The following is a 23,415-nucleotide window of genomic DNA, read 5'->3' as shown; positions in this document are numbered from 1 at the left end:
GTAACCGTTTTTCTTCTTTCGATCTGTTAAGACAGGTAGGCTGCCTCTTTCGAGATATATATATATAGTACTACATGTATGAGTAGATTTCAGACTGCACTCTAGCACTTTCCTTCCCCTTCCCTTCTTGACAAATTAGTGGTCACAATAGTTTCTTGCACTTTTATGGACATGCACTGTTTGCACTTTTTTGAAATTAATGTATAATATCTAAAATGTTGCCCAAGTGTTATTTGAAAATTTTTTAAGTCCCGTGTATGAGATACAGATATACATTGTAGGTAGTGAAGAGGGATTGCTTTTAATGGCTTTATCCTCTTTTCTTTTGCCCCCTTCTAGATACAAAATGTTGGATGGATTTATCCAGAAAGCACTTAATTGGATTGAGATTCTCATGTGATTTTATACGTATTTATACAGAGATTCAGACATTTTAAATATAAATCTGTCTTTCATGTTTATGGTCACATGATGTAGGAAGGGGTGGCTACACTCGGGTGAATGGGGCACTATAAAAATAGAAAATGTACAAACAAAATGTTGCATGTGAACAAGGGCTCAGGGAGCCCGAAACGCGTTATGCACTCTCTCACGGTGATGAGCAAATAAAAAAGAAGAATTCAGCATTGTCCTGGTCCTGTGGTCTGTCTCCTGTGCTTTCTGAGGAGTTTTCTGTGATATATATATATATATATATATATATATATATATATATATATATATCAATCCAAACAAAGAGAGCCCAATGTGGAAGAGCCACACAACAGGTAAATAAAGCTTTGGTTTCTTTATTGGAGGTTTTGCAGAGTACAGGAAAACACTTGCGCTGCAAATAATTCACCTTTCTGTCCGACGCGTTTCATGCTGGTGACAGCATTTCATCAGGGACTCTGGTTTTGCAAGAAGCTGCCGGCGCTCACTTTTAAACACCTGATGTGAGTTCAAGTCCGCCTCAGTGGGCGTAGCCACTCTAGGGGCATCCTGGTACTTGTGGTGTTTGTTAATTTCCCCAGTGGGCCGAGTGCCGTGCTTGCTTCCAATTATGCATAGTATTACCCCAGTGGGTTGCGGCTTAAGTCTCTTCCTGATACTTGCACGTTTTTAAACCACCAAAAACAGCTCCTGTTCCTTATCACGGTTCCACAGTCTATGGCACCGCAAGTCCGTGTTTCAACAGAAGGGCTCCTCCGCGACCCAGGCTTGGCCGCTAAATATCAATCCAAACAAAGAGAGCCCAATGTGGAAGAGCCACACAACAGGTAAATAAAGCTTTGGTTTCTTTATTGGAGGTTTTGCAGAGTACAGGAAAACACTCGCGCTGCAAATAATTCACCTTTCTGTCCGACGCGTTTCATGCTGGTGACAGCATTTCATCAGGGACTCTGGTTTTGCAAGAAGCTGCCGGCGCTCACTTTTAAACACCTGATGTGAGTTCAAGTCCGCCTCAGTAAGCGTAGCCACTCTCGGGGCATCCTGGTACTTGTGGTGTTTAAGCATGGGCGTAAAATCCGCTCCGATCGCGGATTTTTCGGATTTTCGGCAAATTCGCAATCCGCGAACTCTCGCGAATTTGTCAAAAATCCGTGAATCCGCTCGCGGCGGATTTTTTGCTTGGTTGCGGCGCGCGGCGTGGTGCACGGCGTTCACTTTCCGTCATTAAGCGTTTGCCGAGTTGTTTTTCTCGATCATATTTTGCGAGTGCCGCGCCATTTTAGATCTTGCTGCGTGATCCCGCGGGAGTTTGGCGCCCGCGAATACGTAATCGCGGCTTGCCACCTTGCACAGCACACCTCGCGAGAGTTCGCAATTGCGAACACGTAGTTGCGGCGGAAAGGAACAATCTCGCACTCGCGAAATAGAGATTTTGCAATTCTGCACAAGAAAATCACCAGCAAACAGGATAAACCTTCAGAAAATTATGATTTTTATCAGAATCACTCCTCAGGTTGACATTTGCATGGCCTTTTTTTTTGCAAGGAGTCCATTTTTTGGGGGGGGGAGGAAGGAAGTGCCCCACAGTCTCCAACTTCCTGTTCCTGTCCAGCAGGCTCCTCCCAGTGCTTTGTCCATCTCCTGGTCACTTTCATTTGGATCTGGAGCTGGAAGGATTACTTTTTGTGGGTGCTGCTGGATATTTGGATTTGAGGCCTTTTTGACTGTCTTTGGATCACTTTTGGATTAGAAATCAACTTTCACAAGTAAGTTTGTTTGGGGCATTACAGTTGCTGCAAGTACAATTTTGGAACTTTTTCAGAGCATTAAATAAATTATATTGTGGGTAGCCACAGTATCCAGTAGGACCAGGGTTGGTTAGGGGTGCATGATACAACTGTTTTGTTGAATTTAAACACCATTGAGGCCATGGATGGGCTGGGATTGTGCTGATTTTTGTCGTTTTTTTGGGCCTGCTGGTGTGGCCCTTTGCCCAGGGGTGGTGAGTGTTGCATGGGCCTAGTCTTTCTGTGGGGTGTCTTCTTGAATTTAAACATCATTGAGGCCATGGATGGGCTGGGATTGTGCTGATTTTATTGTTTTTTGTCGTTTTTTTGGGGCTGCTGGTGTGGCCTTTTGCACAGGGGTGGTGGTGCATGGACTGAGTGTGCCTGTGGTGTGGTCTCACTCTCTTTAATGTAAACATCATGGATGGCATTGGATTGTGGTGATTTCTGGCTGGTTTTCTGTTTTTTGGGGGTGTACTGTTGATGTGGACTGGCCATGTGGGTGGTGGTGGTGGCCATCTTGAGTGCTGGCTGGTACAGGCAACATGTGCTTGGGGTGTAAGGGGCCATTTTGAAGAGAGGCAGTGTCTGAGGCCTGCACTTATTTTGCCTACTTTTCATCCATTATGCCCAGGGGTAGTGAGTGTTGCATGGGCCTAGTGTTTCTGAGGGGTGTCTTCTTGAATTTAAACACCATTGAGGCCATGGATGGGCTGGGATTGTGCTGATTTTATTGTTTTTTGTCGTTTTTATGGGGCTGCTGGTGGGGCCCTTTGCCCAGGGGTGGTGACTTGCATGGGCCTAGTCTTTCTGTTGGGTGTCCTCTTGAATTTAAACACCATTGAGGCCATGGATGGGCTGGGATTGTGCTGTTTTTTGTTGTTTTTGTCGTTTTTTTGGGGCTGCTGGTGTGGCCTTTTGCCCAGGGGTAGTGGTGCATGGACTGAGTGTGCCTGTAGTGTGGTCTCACTCTCTTTAATGTAAACATCCTGGATGGCATTGGATTGTGGTGATTTTTGGCTGTTTTTCTGTTTTTTTGGGGTGTACTGTTGATGTGGACTGGCTTGGGGTGTAAGGGGCCATTTTGAAGAGAGGCAGTGTCTGAGGCCTGCACTTATTTTGCCTACTTTTCATCCATTATGCCCAGGGGTAGTGAGTGTTGCATGGGCCTAGTCTTTCTGAGGGGTGTCTTCTTGAATTTAAACACCATTGAGGCCATGGATGGTCTGGGATTGTGCTGAATTTTGTGTTTTTGTCGTTTTTTGGGGGCTGCTGGTGGGGCCTTTTGCCAAGGGGTAGTGGTGCATTGACTGAGTGTGCCTGTAGTGTGGTCTCACTCTCTTTAATGTAAACATCCTGGATGGCATTGGTTTGTGGTGATTTCTGGCTGGTTTTCTGTTTTTTGGGGGTGTACTGTTGATGTGGACTGGCCATGTGGGTGGTGGTGGTGGCCATCTTGAGTGCTGGCTGGTACAGGCAACATGTGCTTGGGGTGCAAGGGGCCATTTTGAAGAGAGGCAGTGTCTGAGGCCTGCACTTATTTTGCCTACCTTTCATCCATTATGCCCAGGGGTAGTGAGTGTTGCATGGGCCTAGTGTTTCTGAGGTGTGTCTTCTTGAATTTCAACACCATTGAGGCCATGGATGGGCTGGGATTGTGCTGAATTTTGTGTTTTTTGTCTTTTTTTTGGGGCTGCTGGTGGGGCCTTTTGCCAAGGGGTAGTGGTGCATGGACTGAGTGTGCCTATAGTGTGGTCTCACTCTCTTTAATGTAAACATCCTGAATGGCATTGGTTTGTGGTGATTTTTGGCTGTTTTTCGGTTTTTTTGGGGTGTACTGTTGATGTGGACTGGCCATGTGGGTGGTGGTGGTGGCCATCTTGAGTGCTGGCTGGTACAGGCAACATGTGCTTGGGGTGCAAGGGGCCATTTTGAAGAGAGGCAGTGTCTGAGGCCTGCATTTATTTTGCCTACCTTTCATCCATTATGCCCAGGGGTAGTGAGTGTTGCATGGGCCTAGTGTTTCTGAGGTGTGTCTTCTTGAATTTCAACACCATTGAGGCCATGGATGGGCTGGGATTGTGCTGATTTTATTGTTTTTTGTCGTTTTTTTGGGGCTGCTGGTGGGGCCCTTTGCCCAGGGGTGGTGACTTGCATGGGCCTAGTCTTTCTGTGGGGTGTCCTCTTGAATTTAAACACCATTGAGGCCATGGATGGGCTGGGATTGTGCTGTTTTTTGTTGTTTTAGTCGTTTTTTTGGGGCTGCTGGTGTGGCCTTTTGCCCAGGGGTAGTGGTGCATGGACTGAGTGTGCATGTAGTGTGGTCTCACTCTCTTTAATGTAAACATCCTGGATGGCATTGGATTGTGGTGATTTTTGGCTGTTTTTCAGTTTTTTTGGGGTGTACTGTTGATGTGGACTGGCTTGGGGTGTAAGGGGCCATTTTGAAGAGAGGCAGTGTCTGAGGCCTGCACTTATTTTGCCTACTTTTCATCCATTATGCCCAGGGGTAGTGAGTGTTGCATACTTGCATGGCCCTAGTCTTTCTGTGGGGTGTCTTCAATGTAAACATCATGGATGGCATGGGATTGTGCTCATTTTTCTGTGTTTTGTCGATTTTTTGGGGTGTATAACTGAACTGATGTTCCTCTGTCTTCCATTGCTTTTAGGTGCACAAGACTCAAGAGAACCACCAGTGCCAGGAAGAAGTCCTGCAGCGGTGTGTGTGTGCAGCATAACGTCACGCGACGTCACGTCTGAACACAGACAACTCTGCAACTCGTGCAACTGCTGCCTGCTGTTCTGACCTGCTCTGAAGAAGATAGCCCCAAAAAAAGTTACCCGTAGCTCCTCTAGCAAGAAAGGTGCCAGTAAGGAGCAGAAGAAGCAAGTTACCAAGGAGACTGGTGTGCCGCCCGCCCCTTTTTTTGGGAGTAAAAAAAAAGTATGCCTGCAGCAGCAGCGGGATCTGCTGGGGACCAAGCTGGCAGCAGCACCCCCGCTCCATTGGGCTCAGTGCCACCACCACCACCACGCCAACTTAAGTCCAAGCCCTTGAGTGCTGCAGAGACAGCCAGTATAGTTCTTCAATCACCATCGACCAGTGATGTTGGCTCATCGCAAGAAAGCAGCAGCAATGTCCCTCAATCAACACAGGTTGTTGTAGCTCATCTGACGAGTGTTGAACAACCACAGCCGCAACAACAATCACATGTGCAAGTACAAGCCCAAGTACATGTGGAAGGAGAGGCAGCGCAAGGAGATGCGCAAGCAGAGGTGCATGGAGGGTCACAAGTGCCCACAATAGTTGTTCCTCCCTCTGACAATGACGACCCAGTCATCATAAAGGTCACTGCAGCCCCAGCGGGCATGCAGCAAACAGACATTTTGACCCTAGCCCGAAGAGCTGCTGAGCGTGATGATGATGATGTTGTCGATGAGGAGGCAGTGGAAACACCACAATCATTGGAGTTAAGTAGTACACCAACTCGTCCCGCTTCCATATTTCTTTCTGGCAAGAAGGGACCTCCATCCACCTCGACCTTAATTAGTGGCGGTGAAAGTGCACAACGTACAAAAGTTGGGCAATCCAGATCCTCCACTTCATCTGGCATTAGCTTCATGACCACCACCACCAGTATCGACGCCTCCTCCAGGCCCCACAGACACTTCAAGTCCCCAGTTTGGGACTTCTTTACTGTTTGCCAAAAAAGTCCAAAGTTTGCCATTTGTACCCTTTGTAAGCTTGCAGTTAGTCGTGGTAAGTCAGGTACCAACTATGGTACCGGAGGCCAGAGAGGTCATCTTGAGAGAAAGCACACTGTCAAATGGTTTGCGCACCTAGATGCGATCAAGGAAGCCCGAATTGGAAGTCAAGAAAACGTTGATGTTGCATCTGATGATGACGAGGAGGAAGAAGACGTGTCAAACACTTCCCTTATACCCAGTACCCCTGTCAGCAGCACACCCAATGTGAGGCACACTAAGAGTGTTGGAGCGAGTGAGACACCAACGCGCAAAAGTTCACCAGCGAGCAAAATTGGGTCAACGAAGTCATTATCATCCCGTAAATGCTTGGTCCAGGGCAACATTAGAACCATGTTTTCTTCAGACGTGCCATATGAACGCAACCACCCACTGACGCGTCTGTATAACACTAAGCTGGCTAAAATGCTAGCTGTGGACCTTCTCCCTTTTTCTTTTGTAGAAGCGGTAGGTTTTCTAGAATTAGTGGCAACGCTCTGCCCTAAATGGAAGGTTCCTAGCCGGTTCTATTTTGCCAGAGTTGCGGTTCCAGCACTACCTGAAGATGTGCTGGAGGCGATTGGGGCAGCTTTGCAGAAGAGTGCTGTTCACACAATACATCTGACAACAGACATGTGGACCAGTGGCGCAGGCGCTGATTACATGTGCATCACTGCACACTGGGTCTCTTTTTCAGGAGTTAAAGCAAAGCTAAACGCAGGTGTTGACCCGGACCAATTTTTTAAAGCTGCTCGGAAACATGCAACACTAGCCATGTTTGGCTTGGAGAAAAGTCACACATCCCAAAACATTTTGGACGAGTTTAACAAAAAGGTCTTGAAAATGCTATCCCCAAAAAAACGCCAGATTGGTTATGTTTCCACGGATAATGGCGCCAATGTAGTTAAGGCCATGTCGCTGGGTGGCTATTTCAGAGTGCCGTGTTTGGCGCACTGTATCAACCTGGTAGTTCAAAAATTCTTGAGTGATAGAGACAGTGCAGCGTTCACGGTAATGGCCACCTGCCGCAAAATGTGCAACCATTTCAGCCATTCTTTTAAGGCCCGGAAGCATCTGAGGAGCCTGCTACTTCAAAGTCGAATACCAGTGAAAGCACTCATCCAGGAGGTGGCAACACGTTGGAACTCAACCTTCTACATGCTTGAGCATCTGTATGAGCAGTATACGGTACTCGATCACTATTTCTTAACAGAGGGTACATCTCAGAAGGATGACCTGCGGATGGGTGCGGCGCAATGGGACATAGTTAAAAGCCTGACAGACATGCTTCGTCCTTTTGAGTTCTTCACGCGTGCAGTCAGCCAGGAGGACTGTAATTTGGGAAAAGCTATCCCATTGTTGTGCATGCTGGAGCACCAACTGATGGCGGTGTCTTCTGAGTTTGAAAAAGATGTAAAAAAAAAAGACCCTTTTATTTTGTCTGAGAAACTATTAGAGCGCCTACGTGGTGATGAACGTCTTCAAAAGATCAAGTCAGAACAGCATTACATTTGTGCTACTATTCTGGATCCACGCTATAAAAAGGCGCTGGCAGGCGAAGCATTCTTTCCTTTTGCTGATGAAGATGTTCAAAAGTACAAACATTGGCTAGCCTGGTCAGCCAAGAGGTTTGAAAAAGAACGGCAGGTTATTGAAGGAGAAGGCAGTACATCAGCATCAACATCAGCAGGCCATCCCCAGTCACAAGAATCCACTTCTGCACCTGTGGCTGGGGCACAAGTGACCTCTCAGCCGTTAAAGACACCGGCAACTGGATCATCTGCACCACACACAACAGTAACAGTGGCTGCTGTGGAGGATTGGCTAAGTTTGCTTGGGTATGGTGCTCGAAAAAATGTCACAGGCACAGCAAAAAGTAAGCAAAGTGGAGGAACCGTTGATGACCTTGAGTCGATGGTGCAGGACTATCTGAATGACTCAACAGAGGTCTTTCTTAATGATGAGCCATTGCAGTATTGGCATGGCAAAAAACAATTGTGGCCACAGCTCTCCAACCTGGCTATAAACTATTTGTCTTGCCCACTCGCAAGTGTGTCTTCTGAACGTGTTTTCAGTGCTGCTGGTGGCATTGTAACTCCCAAACGGAGCCGCCTCTCGCCCAAAAATGTTGAGCGGCTGACAATGATCAAGATGAATCAGCACCTCATACCACCAGATTACAAAGTACGAGAAAGCACGCCGCATGAAGACGAGGAGGACGGCAACGTAGATGAGGGGATTTGTTCTCTGTTCGGTGGCACTAACCTCATCCTGCCTGAATTCGCAGAGTATGATGACGAAATCTTCTTCTTATTCCCTGACACCGAGCCCTGAAAATGAGACAATGAATCAATAACTTTCTTTTTCGTCCTTATTCACTTTTATTCCTGTGTGTCTGTCTTTCTTTGTTTTGCACAGTTAATTTAATTCAAACTTTAATCACCTAATCCCAAAAACAAGACCATCAGCAGAACTGTCTTCACTTGTTTTCTTATTGATTTGAAGGTGCCGCAGTCTACATTCCTCAGGTTCACAAGTTCTGAAGAACATGCTCCTCTATCCTCCTCCTCCAGACTGCGATTTCCCTCAAAGCAGAGTGCTGGATTACGCCCAATGAAGAAAGACTCAGCACTTGTGGGGGTGTTCTACTTCTTTGCGGGTGAGTTGACGGCTTTGGGCCCATTGCTGTGAAGCTCTAATAATGGATAAAAGTGTTTTGGACCAAATATGAGGTGGAAATTTCTTGCAGTTTTTGCTGACTTGCTTGCCTTTGAGGTGCTCTTTGGCGGGGTTCCGGGTGTTTGTGGGTGAGTTTTGGGGTCTGGGAGCACTGCTGCGACAGTCTAATCTTGATTGCATTTGCTTTTCAGGAAATCCGTGGTGGAAAACAGGAGTTATGATGATGACCTAGCTGCACAGCGCATTTGGACCGAAGGCCGAGAGATATTGTAAGTATGAGATTTAGCTTTTTTGCTGTTTGGGGGTGTTGTCGCATGCTTTTTTGCGGGTGGGTTGGCGGGTCTTGGCTGGGGCATTCCTGGGAAGGTCTAATACCGGATAGAAGTGTTTTGGACAAAATCCTTAAGGAAAAGCCTTTTTTTTGCTATTTCTTCTGACATCTTGCTCAATGTAGCGTTTTGGGGGGCTTCCTGCTGTTCGTGGGTGGGTTGCGGGGTCTCTGTCGAAGCACTGCTGCGACAGTCTAATCTTGATTGCATTTGCTTTTCAGGAAATCCGTGGTGGAAAACAGGAGTTATGATGATGACCTAGCTGCACAGCGCGTTTGGACCGAAGGCCGAGAGATATTGTAAGTATGAGATTTAGCTTTTTTGCTGTTTGGGGGTGTTGTCGCGTGCTTTTTTGCGGGTGGGTTGGCGGGTCTTCGGGCATTCCTGGGAAGGTCTAATACCGGATAGAAGTGTTTTGGAAAAAATCCATAAGGAAAAACCTTTCGGCACTTTTTGTAAGTTAGGGTTTGTTAGGGTTAGCCCTAGCAGCAGGATTGCATGTGTTTCGGGGTGTTCTATTGCAACGCAGTTCTGGGGTTTTAGAGCACTCTTGGAGCGATGCTGGCTATGGATACTTTTGCTTGCTTGCAAGTGGTTTGAATACAATCCACGGTCGGTAAGGGTGTATTTGGGCCTACTGTTACTTTCAAAGTACGTTTTGTCACCATTTTTCTGCTAGGCATCGTTTTTGGAGATCTGATTGGGGGTCTTCTACATTTTTGCGACTGGCTTTAGTAAGGGTCTTGGTGGGAGCATTGCTGGGAAGGTCAAATTTTGTTCTAAAACACAGTTTACAGTACACCTACCTTGAGGGGAAAGATCCGCTATAATATTTTGGCCATACTTATTTATCCTTAAAAAGGTGACTCAGACAGAGCACGCAATTTCAAAAATATTGTACTGTCTATTAGGGAAATCAAAGTGTGACTTTTTGCACCACACAGCGTACATACCTTATATTTATTTATCAGTGGTATTGTAATAGCACTTCCTGTTTTCCGTTCAATAATTACAGGCCGGGTTTCAGTCAACATCCGCCAGGCAGGCAGTGGACAGGGTGTCTTCTGTCAGTGGTCACCAACATTGATGGACGAAGCGTCAGCTGGAATGGAGGAGTGCCGCTAATAAGAGGAATTGTTTGCTGCATGCAACTTACTTACCAAATTCAACAGGACAACTCCAACAACATACAGAATACAGATACAGTATCCATTGTTTTCTTCTATGAGTGTGACTGCATGTGCTTAGCTTTAGTTTGTACCCAAAGATTTCTTTATCTTCAATTATTGTTTGTCCAGGCTGTACATTTTTTTTCTTCTCTCAACAAAACCTACCCAAAAAGAAACCCCCATTCCCATCCATTTTCCAAACCCTAACCCTCTTCCCCCGGGCTGTGTTGTTTTGCTTGATGTCTGACTAAAATGACATCAATAATTCCACACACTTGCTGGGGAGGATAAGGTCATAGCAACAGGCTGGTGAAGGAATACGAGGATATCTTCTAGACTTACTCAGCTTCAGTACTATTTCTTCTAGTAGTAGGAGCCAATGTCAAATAAATTCAACGCAAGTACTAGTTATACTTGCAAGCAAATACTTTACCATTTGTTAGGCTACATTATGGCACTGTTCTAGTGTACTGTCACCTGCTATATTCTCGATCGTACCGTAACCGTTGTAATGCTACAGTAAGGACAAACCAGGAAACGTTTTCTTTTTTTCCATAGGCATGCAACTGCCACTGTGTCACACCACTAGTACCACCGCAATGAGGAAATTTCACCCGCCCAGGATTGCCAACGTTAATCCCCATTTCACGTGGAGCCAGCCCTGGGCCTAGCCCTAATTTCTAACACAAATTACAGGTAAGATAAGCGTTTGGTGGGAGGTAGTATAATGGAGTATTAGGACTAGACGAGAGATTGACGGTAGTACTACTAAAGTCCTACGACTGTTCAGGAAAACAAACTTACTGTTACACCCCCGTCCCCCACCCACCAGACTGAAAAGCAGTAAAAAACAGGTATGGTCAGATAAAGTTTAAAAATGTATATTTATGTAGCCCTAACAAAATAATCTCCCTCAAGACCCTCCCTAACCCCAACGATTGTCTTTGAAAAGTCCCAAAAAGAACCCAACTCCCAAATCCCACCCCCCAAAAGTCTCTAAAAAAAGGGCAAGGGACACTCCACTACTGGAGGGTGCTGGTGCATTTTGCGGCATGGGCATCATACTCCTTGCGGAGGGTGGCAAGCTCGAAGCGGAGGCCCTCCACCAAGTTCTTATACTTATGGACCTCCTGCTCCAGGTAGGACATTCGGACTCCTAGGCGGCGTTGGCGTGCCTTGCAGCTCCTGTGGGGGGCAGCTGGTCTTTCTGCTGCTTGGCGGTGGCGGTTGGCTTTGTTAGCCCGGCTCCGTACCGCTGGAGCACTGCGCATGCTGGCGGCCCGTGGGGTCATGGAGGAGGATGCAGCTGTCCCAGTCGAGGATGTTGTGGTTGCACCGGTCGACTGCGTGTCCTCTCCTCCTCCAGGGCCACCAGCCGCCGATATTCGGCGACAGTGGCATGCAGCCTCCGTTGCCGGGCCATTCGAGCCTGCTCCCTCCGTGATGTCGATTTGGAAGGAGCAACTATATGAAGAAAGAAAGACATAGTCTGTAACCAATGCTCCTTAGCATTAATAACACAAAGTGATTGAGCCGAAAGTTGGGTCACAGTACAAGTAGCAAATTGAAAGCACAGTACATAACTATTGAGGACAGTATCTATGTAACCTCCCACTTCTGCATCCTTGCTCTAACATTAGTGGTAGTTTAATGAACAAATTCTACGACCACTATGGACTTCCATTACAGTCGACTATGACAGTACACCAGTCTTATTCTTCTTCTTCTCTCTTGTTTAGGAAAATTGGTACGTTATCTTATGCAAGCCGGCAGAATGGCAGCACAGTGAACTTGCACCCGAGAAAAACAGTTGCACACCATGATGAGTGAGACAGACTGGCGTTACTGTACCGGTCCAGTACATGCAGGTGGTGAAGCTATTACTTTTCTATTACGGGTGGCACTGAGAATACTCTGTTACAAGGGCTACTGCTTAATTAATTTACCTTTGACCCTACAGTGCAAATGAGTACTAGAAAAGGAAAATGAAGAAGCTAAATAATTTGATTATCTATCACTTCACATGGGACGTATTTGATGACATATGGGATGACTTTAGGGGCTTTGCTTAATATTGAGTGAACAGTGATACACCCACACATGAATGACGTACTACAACTAAACTAAAGTTATTAAGAGAGGTACGGAGTGTCCACCGTAATAACCGGATATATGCTGTGCTTGCAGTTGCAATACAAAGTACTGCTACTATTCATGGTAGTATTGGACACATTTACAATTTCTTTTCCTTGCCTTCCCTACACTGGAACGGACGTGCGGGTGCGGTGGTACATGCTCTTCAAGGTAACACTTAGTTCATCCAGCGACAGTCTACTCTCTCTAGATACACATGTGCTATCTAAGAGTCAGAGAATACCATGCTCCAGGCATCCATTCATTCAAAGTATACGCACACATACAGTTTCTGTTTCACCCACCCAGGCTGCTGTCCTTCCACCCATCCTTGCTTCATCATTGACCCAGCCATGCACCATACCATATTCTTTCCTTCCCAGCCACCTCGGGGGCCAAGCAAACACATATCGTTCTTCTTTGCCAGCCATCATAAAATTTCGCGTCCCACTTACTTACACCCTTCTTTCGCTTTTCGTTCATCCCATCCATCACGTTCATCTAAGATCTTATTGGGATTCTTACCACCAAAAACTTCACAGCTAAGTCGGAGTACATTTCGAGGAGGCTACTACCTGGTTGATTTGTAATACACCCGTGCAGAAAGCACACTATGCAGTCTTCAATCTCAATAAGTAAGGAATATATAGCTTACCTGTTCCCGCCACCACCGTGCGAACCCCCACAGGACCGTCCGCCGGCTCTTGCACCGCATCCTCCCCAGAGTCCTCCGAGTCCTCGCCCAACACCGCCACCTCCGCGCTGGCCCCGCCACCAGATGTTCCACCTACAAAGTACATTTAAGAATGTTAGAATACACCACTCACTACTATATAATATTTGGTCTAGGAGTAATAAAGAAATGTTAAAAAAACAGAATACAATGTAATAATTTGTGACTGTCTACTCTAAAGTAAAAATGTCCCTTTTTCCAAGGAAGGCTGTTGTCTTGCTGCACTTTTATGCACAACTGATGAATGCTTGCTTTTTATTTTTAACACGCACCACTTTTTCTCCTAACAGACAGAAGCTTGACTTCTAAGAACACGACCAGGATCAAGTTCAAACCAGGTGAGAGCTCGGCTCGACCACAAGAAATGTGTCCAATTAATCGTCAGCACTAAGCACTTTTCCGTTTTCAGTTAAATAGTTTTATGACAAAGTTGATTTTAATAAATGTGTTTACTTTTAATAAAGCTTTTAAACTTAAATAGACTCTGTGGTTTTTGGTCCTCCAGACTAGAGTGGATGAGCTAAAGGTTTTGGAATTTTTGTAAGCATGAGTGCCTCTGACACTTCTTGACTGTGACTCCGTACTCTTGTCCTGCGTAGGATAATCTAAAGATCATTGAGGATCAATCATCGGTGACTTCGGGAGCCAAATGACTCTGCCACACTATCTAGTCAGTAAGGAGACAGTGCATAGAGCTATTGCTGAATAGAATGGGAGTCCAATGGAATTGCCAAATGTCCAATCTTAGTTAGCTACACAGACAGACTAATAAGAATAATCTAGTAATACCACAGGGAGTCATATTCGAGGCAGGATAAGAATTTATATCCAGTCTACAAGAAGATCAAAGACGATTTAGAAAAAATCGAATGAGGAACGCTAGGAACAAATAGGTACTCTTTATTAAAATTTAAACTTACTGGGGCCAGCAAAGGAGCCCTCGCCTGCCCGATCCTGGCCTGCATCCTCCTGAACAGCACCCTCCTCCTCCTCATCCTGTGTCCGACTCCTCTTGCCCTTGGGGGGAGCTGATGTACAACATGAAAGAAAGAAAGACCAGAAAACATGGATGAGATTTGTCAACCAAATCAAACATTTCAAAAGAACAATAACAAAATATTTTGGAGAAATAGCAAATAGATAGACAACTATTCCACGGGATCTATCTCATGTGGTATACTACGTTATTCGTATTGCCTGATTTGCGGACCGTTGACTTAGAAAGTTCCTATGTGTAACTCAATAAACAGACTACTAAAGAGGTTTGCCTAGGCCTGGCAGGCAGCAGTCCGCAGCACGCGAAGTGACAGACAAAGTCCATCCTGCTTGCAGATCAGTGAATACTCAAACTATCAATCCACCGACCACCACCACTATTTCTTCTTATAGCCATGTGTCTAAAGGAAGGACTGGACTTCAGTCTATTGGGGCTGATTTAGAAGTCCCTTGCGGCTTATTTTCCTCCATTGTTGCGTGACTTTTGTGACGCAGCGGCAGAACAAAAGACTCGCCATGGTGTTGGTGCGGCGTATATATTAAAAAAAAACACATATGGGCGATGCATCACGTTGTAAAGCCCTGCGCCATCAGGGGGCGTTCCGGCGCAAGGGAGGGCGTACCTGCGCAGGAACGAATCCTAAAAGTGGCTGAGGGAAATCTACAAGATGTCAATCAGTCACTTTTAGGACAATGATGCATGACTCAAACCCTGCGCGCTTGAAGCCGACGTACGGCTTGATGCAGCATTGGGGAGATAGGGTACCCCAGAGCATTGCTGGAGCTGCGCCATCGTTGGCACGCAACTCCAGCAATGCGCCGCCTTTACGGCACAGATGCGTAAGGCTTCTGTGACGTTTTGGGCCAATGGGTGGTGGTGGCATGGCACACAATTACTGCCGCATCCCTGCTACTTTGCAGGGATGCGCCGGTAATTGAAAATATGACCCTTAGTGTCTAGCATTACGCAGTTCTTATCTTTACACTACACTCATACATAATTTCTCAGGCCAATGAAATGAACACAAAATACAAAACAAATAAGCATAGTAGCAAGCAAGGCTACTGAGAAGGAGAGCAGTGCACCTGAAATGCATAGAAGATTTTGAAATATAATTTACCTACAATGTAATCGGCAGCATTATTGCTCTTGGTAAAGAACAAAGATTTGCAAATAACAGAGCCGGATAAAACAGAGTAGTGATGAATAGCTACTACTACTCACCAAGCCCGGGGACCTCTACGCCGAGCGCGTCCAGCAAGTCCCGTTCCCGGTCGATGACATCTGTCCAGCGGTGGGTGGCCTGGTTATATGTGCGCCGGACCCCAGAGAGCTTAAACATGGCCCGGCACACCTTCTCCCACCGCTTCCGGCGCTCCCGGATGCCATAGCCGGTTGCGATCTTGCCGCCTCCCAGGATCGTCTTGGGGAGGCGGCGCTGGACGTGGAAGATGAGTGCGGCCACCTCCTCCGCGCTAAAGATCTCCCGTGGTACCACTTGCTCCCCCCTCAAACGCCCGCACGGGAGCCGGGCACGGGGTGCGGGACCCTTCCCCTTCTCAGGGTGCTTCCCGGCTCCCTTTACCATGGTCTGGGCAGAAATAAAGTTAAATGATAAAGAAGAAATAGAATAGTGAAGAAGAAAAGAAAAGAGTTTAAAAAAGTAGTTTAAAAGTAACTAAAAACAGCAGAAAACACAAAAATATAGAGCTAGAAAAATAGAGGGATAGATAATAAGTAAAATAGATCAAATAAACTTCAAACAAGCAAAGGATGGCAGAGATTCAGAGAGGATACAGAAAGCATGCCCAGAACCATAGCAATGAATAAGAAACAAGATGGCCGCGCCCGTTCACGACCGCGTGGGTAAGTTCGCGCGAGATTTTCCTCGCGAGCACGCGCGAAATTGTACTAGCGAGCAGCACAGTTTGCGAGATTACACATAGCGGCCGGAAACGGAATTACGTCACGCAAACAAGATGGCCGCGCCCATGTACGACCGCTAGGGTAACTTGGCAAACGTATAGCTACAAGCGCCTCGCGAACACGCACAAAATCACGCGAACATACACGTCGCAAAAAAAAATTTCGTGTATTCGCAAGCATTCGCGGCTTCCGAAATCGATCTCGCACGGATTCGCGCCCCAAAAAACGTGCGAAATTGCAGAAAAAACAATTTTTGCTAAACTGAAAGCAATGAGCAGGTGCAAAAGTTCAAACTTAACATTAGTAACATTCACTCTGGTGCTTCTTGAGGGGCCCCTCCAGAGTTTGCAACTATTCTATGACCCTGCTATGACCCAAACAGCAGGCTCATAGAATAGCTACAAGTAGACCATAAAGGTCCTGTGAAAAAAAATTGCACTGCAACAGAAAGCAAATTACAGATAAGGAAGGAAGCAGGTGCCAGCCAGACTGGAACTTTCAAAATAACTGACACATTAATCAACCCCAAATTAATTCATGGCAGTTGAAGTAGGGGAGGTGTGCTTGCTTTTTTCAACCCCCATAAACTACAGTGATAAACAAACCTAATGGGTGGCAGTGAGGATGTACCAGAGGGTGGCATGGGTGTCCCAGAGGGTGGCAGTGGTGAAACAGAGGGTGCTGTGAACCTGTGATGATAAACCAGACGTAGAAACAACATAGTCGCGGCCGTTGCGAGCCGAAAAGTACGTTCGCAATTGCGAAATTGTCCCAAAATCCGCGCGAACGCTCGCCAACACAAAAAACGGGAAAATCCGCAAATCCGCGAAAGTTCGCGTATTGTCGCGGATTGCGAATCCGTTAATCCGCAAATTCGCGTACGCGAGATCCGCTAGATCCGCCCATGCTTAGTGGTGTTTGTTAATTTCCCCAGTGGGCCGAGTGCCGTGCTTGCTTCCAATTATGCATAGTATTACCCCAGTGGGTTGCGGCTTAAGTCTCTTCCTGATACTTGCACGTTTTTAAACCACCAAAAACAGCTCCTGTTCCTTATCACGGTTCCATAGTCTATGGCACCGCAAGTCCGTGTTTCAACAGAAGGGCTCCTCCGCGACCCAGGCTTGGCCGCTAAATATCAATCCAAACAAAGAGAGCCCAATGTGGAAGAGCCACACAACAGGTAAATAAAGCTTTGGTTTCTTTATTGGAGGTTTTGCAGAGTACAGGAAAACACTCGCGCTGCAAATAATTCACCTTTCTGTCCGACGCGTTTCATGCTGGTGACAGCATTTCATCAGGGACTCTGGTTTTGCAAGAAGCTGCCGGCGCTCACTTTTAAACACCTGATGTGAGTTCAAGTCCGCCTCAGTGGGCGTAGCCACTCTCGGGGCATCCTGGTACTTGTGGTGTTTGTTAATTTCCCCAGTGGGCCGAGTGCCGTGCTTGCTTCCAATTATGCATAGTATTACACCAGTGGGTTGCGGCTTAAGTCTATTCCTGATACTTGCACGTTTTTAAACCACCAAAAACAGCTCCTGTTCCTTATCACGGTTCCATAGTCTATGGCACCGCAAGTCCGTGTTTCAACAGAAGGGCTCCTCCGCGACCCAGAATTGGCCGCTAAATATCAATCCAAACAAAGAGAGCCCAATGTGGAAGAGCCACACAACAGGTAAATAAAGCTTTGGTTTCTTTATTGGAGGTTTTGCAGAGTACAGGAAAACACTCGCGCTGCAAATAATTCACCTTTCTGTCCGACGCATTTCATGCTGGTGACAGCATTTCATCAGGGACTCTGGTTTTGCAAGAAGCTGCCGGCGCTCACTTTTAAACACCTGATGTGAGTTCAAGTCCGCCTCAGTGGGCGTAGCCACTCTCGGGGCATCCTGGTACTTGTGGTGTTTGTTAATTTCCCCAGTGGGCCGAGTGCCGTGCTTGCTTCCAATTATGCATAGTATTACCCCAGTGGGTTGCGGGTTAAGTCTCTTCCTGATACTTGCACGTTTTTAAACCACCAAAAACAGCTCCTGTTCCTTATCACGGTTCCATAATCTATGGCACCGCAAGTCCGTGTTTCAACAGAAGGGCTCCTCCGCGACCCAGGCTTGGCCGCTAAATATCAATCCAAACAAAGAGAGCCCAATGTGGAAGAGCCACACAACAGGTAAATAAAGCTTTGGTTTCTTTATTGGAGGTTTTGCAGAGTACAGGAAAACACTCGCGCTGCAAATAATTCACCTTTCTGTCCGACGCGTTTCATGCTGGTGACAGCATTTCATCAGGGACTCTGGTTTTGCAAGAAGCTGCCGGCGCTCACTTTTAAACACCTGATGTGAGTTCAAGTCCGCCTCAGTGGGCGTAGCCACTCTCGGGGCATCCTGGTACTTGTGGTGTTTGTTAATTTCCCCAGTGGGCCGAGTGCCGTGCTTGCTTCCAATTATGCATAGTATTACCCCAGTGGGTTGCGGCTTAAATCTCTTCCTGATACTTGCACGTTTTTAAACCACCAAAAACAGCTCCTGTTCCTAATCACGGTTCCATAGTCTATGGCACCGCAAGTTCGTGTTTCAACAGAAGGGCTCCTCCGCGACCCAGGCTTGGCCGCTAAATATCAATCCAAACAAAGAGAGCCCAATGTGGAAGAGCCACACAACAGGTAAATAAAGCTTTGGTTTCTTTATTGGAGGTTTTGCAGAGTACAGGAAAACACTTGCGCTGCAAATAATTCACCTTTCTGTCCGACGCGTTTCATGCTGGTGACAGCATTTCATCAGGGACTCTGGTTTTGCAAGAAGCTGCCGGCGCTCACTTTTAAACACCTGATGTGAGTTCAAGTCCGCCTCAGTGGGCGTAGCCACTCTCGGGGCATCCTGGTACTTGTGGTGTTTGTTAATTTCCCCAGTGGGCCGAGTGCCGTGCTTGCTTCCAATTATGCATAGTATTACCCCAGTGGGTTGCGGCTTAAGTCTCTTCCTGATACTTGCACGTTTTTAAACCACCAAAAACAGCTCCTGTTCCTTATCACGGTTCCATAATCTATGGCACCGCAAGTCCGTGTTTCAACAGAAGGGCTCCTCCGCGACCCAGGCTTGGCCGCTAAATATCAATCCAAACAAAGAGAGCCCAATGTGGAAGAGCCACACAACAGGTAAATAAAGCTTTGGTTTCTTTATTGGAGGTTTTGCAGAGTACAGGAAAACACTCGCGCTGCAAATAATTCACCTTTCTGTCCGACGCGTTTCATGCTGGTGACAGCATTTCATCAGGGACTCTGGTTTTGCAAGAAGCTGCCGGCGCTCACTTTTAAACACCTGATGTGAGTTCAAGTCCGCCTCAGTGGGCGTAGCCACTCTCGGGGCATCCTGGTACTTGTGGTGTTTGTTAATTTCCCCAGTGGGCCGAGTGCCGTGCTTGCTTCCAATTATGCATAGTATTACCCCAGTGGGTTGCGGCTTAAATCTCTGCCTGATACTTGCACGTTTTTAAACCACCAAAAACAGCTCCTGTTCCTAATCACGGTTCCATAGTCTATGGCACCGCAAGTTCGTGTTTCAACAGAAGGGCTCCTCCGTATAAGTTAGGTACAACATGTATTAGAGTTTTGTTAAAGTCAGGCTCTCAAACTTGTTGCTAAGAGTATGTACCTAAATGTCCTGCTGAATTTTTGTATAAATTGTTGATTATGCAATTAAAACCTTTTTTAATTTCATACTTTAATAAATACGGCCGGGCGACTAGCGCCCGCCTTCCAAAAAGTAAAGACGTCTCGTGTCCACGTTCCTGGGTATTGGGTGCCGGATTGGGGGGGAGGCGGCAGCTAGTCGCTGACCATGCAAGGTGACGCACCGGCGGCGCAAGGAGCTTGCCCCATAGTGAGAAATGACATCCATATAAACACAGACTTGCAGTCTGGTTCATTGCCGCCATTGCTCTTTCAGTGGTGGCAATAGGTAGTTCTGCATTCTCACTGGCATAGCTCGGCAGGTACCGCCTACAAATTCTTCTGCCGAAAGTCATGCTCATTTCTGGTGCTGAGAGACAAATGAGTGCAGAAGAATCTTCCTGTCACTCACAAAAGCCCAAGGAGACACGGAGACGCAGAGCTGAAAGTTATCGCGAAATGCCAAGAGCCTTCAGCTGCAAAGGTGAAATGCGCCCAGACATATTTGTATTTCCAGCTGTTAATACACAACAGTGTCTATGGGGCGCGCATCCTTATTGAACGCTGCTGAAATGATGAAAGCCAGAGGCGCTTTTCCATGAGGCTTTCAAGGTATTTCCAATCGCTCCTTTCATTTAAGGCAGGAGGTTTTCATCTGCAAGGACATTTTTCTTGTGCCGCTGTTTTGAGAATAGTTTGCTCGTCCCTACGTGCATTTCTGTCATGGTTACAGGCCATCAAATAGACAAAAGCGCCTTGTGCCACTTGGCAGAGCCATGATATGCCAAGCAGTTGCACGCGCTGCGCCGGGATGCACTTACTGACAAAGTCCTGCATGCCATGAAACCGTATCAGGAACAGCCTTATATCTAATTAAGAATGTTCCCGAGCGCAGGAAGGGGTTTGTAGTTCAATGGCTTCTTAGATATATGATCTTCATATTACAAAGAGAGGCTGGAAATAGTCATCATTTTACTTGACTGAAAAGCGCAATAAGTTAGTGAAATCATAGTTTTGTCACGTTCTCTATTGGGAACCTCAGTGTGGTATCAGCCATATGCAAATCAGGCTTCACCCTGCTCCAATGGAAACAGCCCAGTCTGAACAGTCAGGCCAGGTCCTCCCTGAACAGGTACGCAAGCAAAACCTCGACCGGTTTCGTCCTAATTAGAGAGGCACACCAAAATATGCAAAAAACATGATGGATGAGTTGCTTGTGTTTCGGTTCAGGAAGGGGGAAAGTGGGGGGGGGACGCAAGACTGCACCACATTCTTGTGAATATGGTGCAGCCTTGTGTTTCAGAAGTGACGGAGAGAGGTGTAAAGTCAGGAAGGCTAACGCCTCTCTCCACCACTTCCTTGTACACATGTGTCACTGAAACAAACCTAAACCTGGCTGATGAGCTCCAGCCTGTGCAAAACCGATCCTGGGTTGCTTTTGCTCCGGTTTAGAGAGGATCTGGCCCAGCAGTTGAGGCTGGAATGCTCCCATTGTAGCAACATCAAGACCCATTTGCATATGGCTCTGTCCAAACTGAGGTGGCGTGGTGGGCAGTAGAACGATGGACTGCGTATGCAGCCCTGATCAATTGATCTGTGGTTGATATTAAATCAAACAGTTCATTAATCACTTGCTTGTATGTGTCTAGATTGGGAGAAAGGCCAAAAAGGACAAATAAAGGTTGAATTTGTCTCTAGCACACAAAAATTCTGCTTTGGAAGCAAAGTTAAAATGAGAACTGTTCTTTAGGGGAATCCAACCAACAGTATATAGCTAAAGTACTTCTGCATAACATCAAAGTCTTATCCTTCTAGAGAGCAAGCAGCCTGGTTCTTACTTCAAACCTGCCAGTGGCAAAAAGCCTCAGGTAATGATCGAAACGCTTTAATTTCCAGAGGTACAGGACATTCTGCACAAGAATCCACTGAGGAAATTGTCTTCACCACAAGAATAGTGTGACAGACAATGCTTAATTTTTAGGTGCTGTTCTCCAAATTTTCCTTAGGGGATCCACAGGCTACTCTTATCTCTGATCCAAACCAACACTAAACAGCAAAACTAATGACATTCAAAAGCTATGGTAAGCTGGGATGTAGTCTTATATACATTTCTAATGACCCCTCACTTGAAAACACGTGTGACACGAAATTCTCCCTGTATAATGTTAAGCTCACACAGTAGTTCAGATTTCAGACCTTTTCATTGTAAATGCATACGCATGTGCACCAAGTAAGTTTGCCCTTTACATAAATCTCGGCCTTCACCGAACCCAAAGTAATTAGTAAGCAAATTAATCTAGACCACTCCCCTTTTGCAGTTGGTTAAAGCTTGCTCATAGCCTAGAATATCCAGTCAATGATGTGTGATTGTGTAATCAATCATAAACAATTGGTACAAAATAGTGCAGAGCTAGGCCATGAAACACCCTCCACACTCCCCATGTAATCCATTGTGTGCATGGCTTCTCCCAAGACCTCGCCTTAATCATTGGTGCACATTATATCAACCCTTTTATCTGCCCTGGCCACCACTGATCATGCATAATTATTTCATGTTTTGTAGCTTTTGCAACAATGTGAACCTTGCCACGGATCTAGCATTGGCTTTGCACTGCCAAAGAGCCCTTGTAAAGATGTGTCTAAATGTTTTTAGGAAAATGTAGTCTTTACAGGTAGATAAAACACATTAAATATAAATATTTCATCCATGCTTTTTTTCCCTGAATTATAACAGACTCAATGGAGTGAGGTTGCACGATATTGTGCCGTGCAGTGGCATTGTGCTGTTGTCTAGTATTATCAAAACATAGTTATTTAGGTCCGAGTTCGAATGGCATCCAAAGTATACATAATAGAACTAAAATTCAGATTTATGTCGAGATCATTTCAAAAGCGTGGGCATCTTTTGGTTTCACATGAACACTTAACATTGACTTCATGCTTAAAGCATCCTACTTTAGCACAATCCAGAAAACAACTGAACTTCATTTATTTTTTATTGCTTTAACAATGGTGCTTTATATTGCTTCTAGATGATTGTCATTTATTTTGCATAGGCTTTTTAAGTGCCGAATCTAAGTTCAAACAGAATTTCAAAGCTTTCTGAGAAATGTACTTTCCTTAAAAATTGCTTTTAAATGAGAGTAAGTTCCTGGAAAATTAATTCATTTGGGAGCAGGGCTCACTGGGCCAAAACTCAAAATCTCTGTGCTGTCTAAGCCTTTTATGTGAAGAGTGGCACATGCAATATGTTAGATATTAACATTATGATCCCAGAACATATGTATAATTAACAGATTCTGACAGAGCATTTCTTAATATTTAATGAAGATCCTCATAGGTGCGATTATCATTTTACTGGTTTGCAAAGGCAATTACTCTTAATTTGCCCTTCTCAAGCTCGGTTGCGGTCCACACAGGTTAGGCACTTCCAAACTCCATGAAGTCTAACTGGAGGCCAGTTTGGGTGTGACAGACCCCAAACCTTTGTGGCAGCGTGAATGGATTTCTCCTTTACAGTAGATCACCAAAGTCAAATGAGATGCACAAAACCTTCTGAAATGCAAATGTGATTCTGAGAAGCTGCCTTTTTTCTGCCTCAATACAGCACATGTTTGATTAAACTTTTAGGTTTACAGAACTGTGACACTTTAGTAAGGTAGATACTTTCTAATAGCAGTTAAGACGAAACAAACGGGCAAGTAGGTGCTGATGTAAGAATATTCTTAAAAGACAGCTAATTGTTCAACGCACACATTTCAATTTCCAGAGGTGTTAGTGAAAATGGCATAGCCATAAACGAGTCACCAAATTTTAATTTATATA

The sequence above is a fragment of the Lissotriton helveticus genome, chromosome 9 (genome assembly GCF_964261635.1).
Source record: "Lissotriton helveticus chromosome 9, aLisHel1.1, whole genome shotgun sequence".
In the NCBI taxonomy this organism is placed as follows: Eukaryota; Metazoa; Chordata; class Amphibia; order Caudata; family Salamandridae; genus Lissotriton; species Lissotriton helveticus.
This window is presented reverse-complemented; position numbering follows the sequence as displayed.